The 7,865-nt window shown below is 42.7% G+C and overlaps 1 long non-coding RNA gene across 1 annotated transcript in view; it reads left to right on the forward strand.

Moving 5' to 3' along the window:
• LOC116738080 overlaps positions 1–6,226 on the forward strand; it is a 146,931-nt gene extending 140,705 nt beyond the window's left edge. The window contains exon 3 of the long non-coding RNA XR_004343664.1: positions 5,077–6,226. This is a non-coding gene — a long non-coding RNA (uncharacterized LOC116738080). The remainder of the gene's footprint in view (positions 1–5,076) is intronic.
• The last annotated feature ends 1,639 nt before the right edge of the window (positions 6,227–7,865 follow it).

Raw genomic sequence — 7,865 nt, forward strand, 5'->3', positions numbered from 1 at the left:
ATCAGAAATTTTAACGCTTTCTGAAGACAATGACATTTATGAACTGGAAGGAAACCTGGCATGCTTAAAAATTGTGAAGAAAATTAATCTATACCTTGTGGTAGAGTATTCTGATTTTCAGCTTATGATTACAAAACTAAATTTAGTTATCCAACCAATATCTAATATGCTAAGCCAATTTAATTGATAGTTTTCTCAGAAAATTAAATGAAGCAAAATGAGCTATTTTAAGGTAGGTAAATCTTACACCATAAAAGATAGCTGCTTTTCAAATAACGCCCATTGGATTTTCAATATAACCTATTAGAATTTTGTTTTTGTCCCTTTTTTGGGAGATGTTTTAAGTGAAACATAGAAACCAAAATCTACAATTTGGCTTCCTTTCCTCCAAGGCATTCTTATGCTCAATTCCCACTATTTTCAGTTTTATTCAGTTGTTCCAAGAACATACCTTTTCTCAAAAAGTAATTTTTTCTCCAACTTCAAAGGGAAAATTTAGGAAAGGTCAGAAAACGCAGACTCCCTAAAAGTGTACTTGGCCTACTTCTTCTCAGAACTTGAAAACAATTGGGTTTCTTTTTTTTTTTTTTTTTAATTTTTTTTCAACGTTTTTTTATTTATTTTTGGGACAGAGAGAGACAGAGCATGAACGGGGGAGGGGCAGAGAGAGAGGGAGACACAGAATCGGAAACAGGCTCCAGGCTCCGAGCCATCAGCCCAGAGCCCGACGCGGGGCTCGAACTCACGGACCGCGAGATCGTGACCTGGCTGAAGTCGGACGCTTAACCGACTGCGCCACCCAGGCGCCCCGACAATTGGGTTTCTTTAGTTCAGTCTCTCTACATAACAAAAACTATAGCAGAATTTGTTGCTGTAACTGTAAGCTTGACCAATGGCAGAGTATTAAGCTTAGAGCTCAGGACCATCAAATCACTTTTGTCCCTACTGGTAAGAACTTAAGTTCCTTTATAGTTGGTCCCTTTTTGTCACTGGTTCTCACAGTCAAGACTGGTCTTTATAACCACATACATTAGCCCAAAAGACTTCACTGCTTTCTTCAGGTTTTCTGTTTTAAAAAATCAGAAGCTTCGCAGTAGACGCATGTCTGACCAGCGTGCACTGATCAGGTAGGATATGCAGACATTACATTTACAATTTATTGTAGGGATGTGATATCATGATATAATGGTAGAATGTAGGAATGTGATACCATGTGATATGCGATATAATGAGTTACAAATAAATAAGAACAAATGATACTACAGAATTCCTAGAAAAGCATGAGGTCAGGAATCAAGTGTAATTCACAGGGATGGGAAGTATTAAAATAAAATCTGTGGTGATTTCAACGTTCTAAGGAGTTGAGTAGGTGTTTGAATAGTAGTGACAAAATAAATCTCTATTCAGTTCCTTTCTACTAGGAAAGGCTGAAATGTCAAAGTCCCTGCTGTGTGATGACACCCAGAGTAGATAGTTCCTTGTTGAGTGGCACACATGAATGAGTCCTTCGGAGGTAAACGTAGTCTCAGAGATGAGTGAATGGTGGCAGATTAACTTGAAAGACATGAAAAGGTGATGGGCCAGAAAAATGGCGGAGCAGAGTGAGTTAGGAGAGGCCTTGAGCAAGGAACAGGCTGTGTAACACGACCAGGGAAGTAGCCTAAAGACTTAAGAACAAGGACGGGCAATAATTAATTTTGTGTTATTTGCATCCCATCACTGTAGAAAATCACTATGTTGCACCTAAACTTTGGTAAGATTTGAAACAAACAGAGCCACCAGTCTGGTGAACTCATCATTTTTAAGACTTAGCCCAAATGTTACCTCTCTTCATGACTTGACCTGACCCACCCATACCCCAAGAAATCCATCAGAGAAAAGCAATTTCTTCTCACTCTATGTTCGTAGAGTACTCCATAAATAACTTCTAGAGCTTACCCACTGAATTATATCGTGCTGCTTTGAAAACGCGTCTCATCTATTAGACCATGGGCTATTTTAAGCGAGGGCCCCTTTCTGTTCATCCCTGTGACCCCCAAATATTAGTACCATCCTGGGCTTGGTGCCAATAACCGTTCAAAAAATTTGATTGAAATGAATCGGTCAAGCAGTTCTCTAAGGACAAATAAACTTTTCAAAAAGAAATAAAAGGTAAAAATGAGAAGCTTCAACAGCTGCTCGCTGATCACGTAGCTGGGTGAATAGAGAGATACCCAAATTTAATTGTATTATAGTAGCAATTAGTATGGACTTCAAATGTCCGGCAGATCACTGTCCAGGACACGGCACTTTGTACACAGGGCCCTTACGGCCTTTGTACGACTGTATTACTGCTAATTATTTTCAAGTCTCCCGCAGAAGGTAAGCACCTCAGCCGGGAATTTCATGCATTCCTGTATACCACCCCTGAGGTTATAGCACCTGATGTACGTAGTATGGTTCTAAAAAAAAGTTTGAGAAAGAAAGAAGGGACAGGTTTAAAAGAGTGAGGGGGGGAGAAAAAGACAAAGGGTAAAATTTTAAGAGTGTGGTATAAAGTTATGACAAAAGAATTTTTTTGCTGGGTTGGAGGTGTCTAGGCCAAGGAAGGCAGTCACACACACACAAGTTTCCAACTTGACTGCCACTGAGCCAAAAGAAAATCTGATTCCTCCCGGTCTCCTCCTCGCTGCTCAGGTGCCACATGCGTATCTGACTAACGTCAAAACAGAAAGCTGGACTCCTCAAACAAAAATGTGCTGGCAAGCCATCCGGTGACCTTTAAGAATCAATCACTGAAAATGGGCACTGGAGTGAGAGGAAATGATCCTCAGGTGGCCGTCTCTCTTCTACATATGCTGGTTGGCAGAGTGGCAGGCAGAAAATTATAAGGAGCACATTTCTTGTTTTCAAACTGCCTGCCCAAACCTTTCAGTCTTTTCCATAGCTTTACTGCAAAAAATAACACTAGCCTTAAATTTAACAGGATGTGAACGCTCCGTCTACGTTTTGAGACAATTCCCCTCCTATGCCGCTGCGCAGCCTCCTGGCCTTTCCCTTCTCACCCAGTGTGATCTGCGTAAATTGTTTTAACAGCCGGATACCAAGAGCAAATATTGGCCTTTCTTCTTCCTGTGTCCCAGGATTTTGCCCTTATCCAAATGCAGCCCGGCAACCGGCCAGAGTCAGAAGGAATTGCCTAGGTCTTATTTATTAGCTCAGTGTGGATAAACACAGCTAATCAGCAGCTCTCACTCTTCCTTCCTTACTCGGACACTTTCTTTCCCTTTGCAAACCTGGGGTCCAGCTGCCTACCTGAAGCAACCCACTGGGGCTTCTTTTTAGAAGGCCATGCCCCGTGCGGTGTGAGACAGCAAATGCAATGCCTGCCCTGTAGAACATACAGCTTCTAGAATAAGATTACTCCTTTCGCACGTCTCCAAGTAGTACCCGTTCGCAAGCTTGACACATTGTTTGCTACTGAATAATTCGTAGAAATAGACACAGGAAACATGTTGTGTTTATTTCTTTGTTCCTCTTCTGTTTGTTTTTGGAATGAAAAGGAGGAGGGGAGGAGAGACAGTCGCATCATGTTTTAGCACGCATTCTTTTAAGTAAAAAAAAAAAATCTTTCAAAAAACTCAAAAATCAAACTATATTCGAACTTGGAATAGAGGTCGCCTTTCCTAAAAGATACGTTTCTAGCACACGCAGAGGTCAGTCAGAAGTAACGTTGAGCTGTTCTCTAAAGCAATGCTGTATTAGAATAATCCGGTTATAACATTTTTGTCACCAGCCTATAGGAAGAAATTGCCTCACTGAAGAAGTTTCTATAACGTTCCGAAGTGAAGCTAATACTGTACATGAAATACGACTGGCGAAACGACCTTGTTTTCATTTTGAACAAACCTGCCCACTATGATACATACATGTAATAGTCACTGTACATCCAGCTGTGAATTAAATGTGAGGATATACATGCTTTGGAATAAAATGTGTGCTACATTACCATCGAAAACACTTTATTAGCCTTATTTCTCTTATTCATGTATCACATGGGAATAAATGTCAAAATCTCTTCATCTGTGTCCTCCCTGCGCTTCCTTCTTGGAAATTTGCTGTGAATGTATCTTCAGGGCCGTACAGCAGTTGAACTCAGGGAGTCTATTCCTGCGACCTTGAAGTCTACGGCAGCAGTAGGAAAGGCTTCTTTGCGACAGGTTGGTGTAAAACTACGTTTGTTGGCAGGACAGCTGGCATCACTCCGCTGGCTCCAAATTACAGAGTAGACATCCTTAATCAAGGAAGCTACTTTCTCCTGCAGAGTAGAGATTAGACTCAGCCTTGCCAAATACGGAGATCCAGACGGCTAAGTAAACCTATCTCTTGGGCTGCTTATGGAGTTAGAGGAAGTCCGTTCGGTTCTCTGAAGTCCCTCTATATGTCTTCTCCTTGTGGTCTCTTATCTATCACAATCACCCTGGGACTCTGTCAAGGCCAATTGGAGAAACTTGGTCGGGACACGATGAGCTACTGCTTTTCTACAGTTCTGAATTAGAGAGAAGAAAGTTTCTGACCTCTCCCGCCCTCTGAGTCAGAGAACTTTCCAGAATGCTAATAGTACTGGACAGGCCTTGCTCCTGGAGCAGCTAGTGCCACGACAGGAGAGTTCTGCAGTTTGTAGAAGCAGCACATTCTGTTCCTTTTCTTGATCAGCCAGCCAGAATAAATGAGAGCGGGGCTCCCCTCATGCCTACAGCTGCATTCCAGCATGGACTGGAGAGGTGCCCCTGACACACGGTGTTTTCTACTGGGAAACGTGCTAAAACTAACCAGAAGTTCCTCAAGTCCTGGCTGGGGAGGTATCACACAGTCAGCAGAGCTCACTTTTCCTCCCTCTGCACACTCTTCCTCGCTATCTCTGGAGCAAGTGACCTTTGGCATTCTGGAGGATTTATAATTGTTGTGTCTTAAACTTGTAACTCTCTAGTAATGACCAAATTGTGGACATTTCAGTGGGCAGAGCACTTTCCTATACTAATTCCAGGCATGAGCTACATACAGAAAGATTTTTTTGTGTGACTTTTTCTTCCACAGGCCCCATCTGGCATTTGCAGCCCAAGTCTGAGGAAATCTAATGCGCAAGTGAAACTTCCATCTGCCATCTATTAGGCTTCCTGTCTAATGTTGCCTCTTTGGGAAAAAGGCACCTGGTTTTCCAATAAGCCATCTGGGGAAAGAGGGTGAATGGGTCCGGTTCTCTGATGGCTCTGGGGCACCACGTCGCTGAGGCCCGCAGGCAGGAAGCCCACTCCTCGTGAGAACAACCCCCAAGCCCTCCCCGTGAATGTCAGCAAGGCCATGACGAGGCACTCCTCTACCTACTCCAGGCTACCTCCAAGCCCCAGCACAAGCATTTGACTTTGGATCCGCTCACCTAGCCCCACCCCCTCTAGCGCTGGCTTTGGCCAGAGCGGACCTCCCACCCCAGCTCAGGCCTGGCCCTGGCGTCCTCAGCTGCTCACACAGGTTAGGCGTTCTCGCTTGTGTCCCACACAGACCTGCATTCCTGCCTTCCTGCTGACCGATGCACCTGTGCCCTGGAGTCCTGTCTCTCCACATCTCTACTGTGTCTCTGAAATCAAGGTTCTGTCTCTCAGAAGGCAAGGACGTTGGTTGGGCCAGGGCACAAAATAGTGGTGGCAGGTGGGACGGGAGAGAGCCAGATCCTGGGGTTGGAAGCATGGTCTGGGGACCGTGGGTACTTGTGTGTTCCCTGACCTCATGCAAGTCTCTGACCTGCTCTCAGGCTTGGTTTCTTCATCCTAAAAAGTAGATCGTACTAACACTGAAGGAATAATTAAATATTCTATTTGAAGTCTTTGAGACCGGGCTGGCAAGCACATGGAGCTTCTCATTAGGAGCTTTTTTTTTATTGCCGTGACACCAACATACCTCCTGAAGAAATGAATCTCAGCATTTGCCATACCAAAAAGCTTTCAAATCAAATATGCCTGGGAAATGTTGTGAACTGAAGCTTACCCAAGGTCACATGAGGTGGAGCTGCCAAAACTACTTAACGGCTCTGCTTCCATTTTTCTGACCCACAAAATGGGACCAAGAATAGTCTCTTCCCCCTATTATATTGTAAATCATGCGCCATATATTAAACATTGAGAAAAATACCTGGCATATCACATGTCAAGGAGAACTTTTACAACTATTATGACTACAACTCTTTAATGATACTGAGAAGTCTTGCAATTAAAAAAAAAGAAACAAAAAACAACTTTCTAAGTTTCTGAACCATGTGTTTCCCAAACTTACCTGGCCACGCATCGCCTTTCTGGTGACCAGCGGAACACATGAGCTGAAGAACTGAATCCTTTAGAGGCGTGCTGTGTTCAATAAGAAGCTTCTGGAGATGTTATGTCTTAACTGAAAGAACTTCTTATGCTGTAGTCATAGCCACTGAGCAATCCTTGACATGTATGGTTCATGCTCCAGGGGAAAACATTTGATAGTGAAGCATGGGCTTCAGAGTCCAGACTCAAGAGCATCCTAACAGAGGGCCAAGATTATGGGTCTGAGACTCAGATGGTACTGAGTCTAAATCCTCACTATTTACTATTCTTTTTTGGAAGAGAATTATTTAATCTCCCTAAGCTTCAATTTTCTCATCTATGAAATAGGAACCATTGGGGCAACTTCGTAAGATTGTTACCTAGTGTAGTGCATGGTTGAGCCTCAAGAAATTATATCTCCTGGTTATTATAATTGTATTACTATTATCTTTGTTATTATAATCCCTGATTCTCTGCCTAACCAGCATATGGTTTTCAGCACAGTACACGTTTTGTTTATGTCTGGAAATTCCTCATGGACTTTTGAAGGTTAAATGAGAAAATGCACTTGAAGAAGGTAGCCCAGGGAAAAGTGTTCACTGTAACACTTCTCTTTCCCCAGCTTGTACCTTCCTATAATATTGACTGTAGCCCGTTTCATACTGGTCCCCATTGTTTCTTGTATTGAGACTTTTTTTTTTTATCAGAAGGTAAGGTAGATTATAAATTCTCTCCCCTCACTTGAGCCTTTTCTAAGAACCTAGAATATACTAAACATATAGGAGATTGTGAATCACTGTGTGAAAAAAGTGGAACGTCAAATATTAATCAGACTAGTGTAGGAGAGAGTTTCAACCTAGCTTCTTTCTGGAACCCTTCAAATCAAGACCTAAAAGAAACACATTTTCTAGTTTTATGTTCCAGTGTGAACAGGCCCCACTTCTCCACAGATCTCTTGGCATACTTTTTTCTGCCTGAATTGAAGTATTATAGTGGATGTGCCTTAAGTTCAATCACAAAGTCTCCAAGTTGAGACAGCAAATTCCTATAGGTATTTTATTCTGCAGAATCTTATCTTCCCAGAAGCAGTCTGCTCTGCTCATTTTAGTGGCCTGAGTAGCTTCCAGAAAGCTGCCAGTAGTTACCCACAGCCCCTAGGGCATAAGTCAAAGTCCCTTAATTTGTCTTAAGGATTGTGTGTTAAGATAATTATATGACAAAGGGCACCCCTTACATCTGAAAGTCTAGTGATCTCAAATTTCTACCTTCCATAACTACTCAGAAGGCAAGAATGGGCCCTGTGATGATTAATTGCATATGGCAACATGACTGGGCTAAGTGATGGCCAGAGAGCTGGTAAAACACTATTTCAGGGAGAGTCTGTGAGGGTGTCTCCAGAAGAGATTAGCATTTGAATAAGTGAACTGAATAAAGGCAAATCATTCTCCCCAGTGGGGAAGGCTTCATCCAATCTCTTGAGAACTTGCTTAAGTAGAACAAAAAGGTCCAGAAAGGATGAGTTTGTTCTCTCTCTCCCTCTCT

Source organism: Lynx canadensis, chromosome B2, assembly GCF_007474595.2.
Source record: "Lynx canadensis isolate LIC74 chromosome B2, mLynCan4.pri.v2, whole genome shotgun sequence".
Classification (NCBI taxonomy): Eukaryota; Metazoa; Chordata; class Mammalia; order Carnivora; family Felidae; genus Lynx; species Lynx canadensis.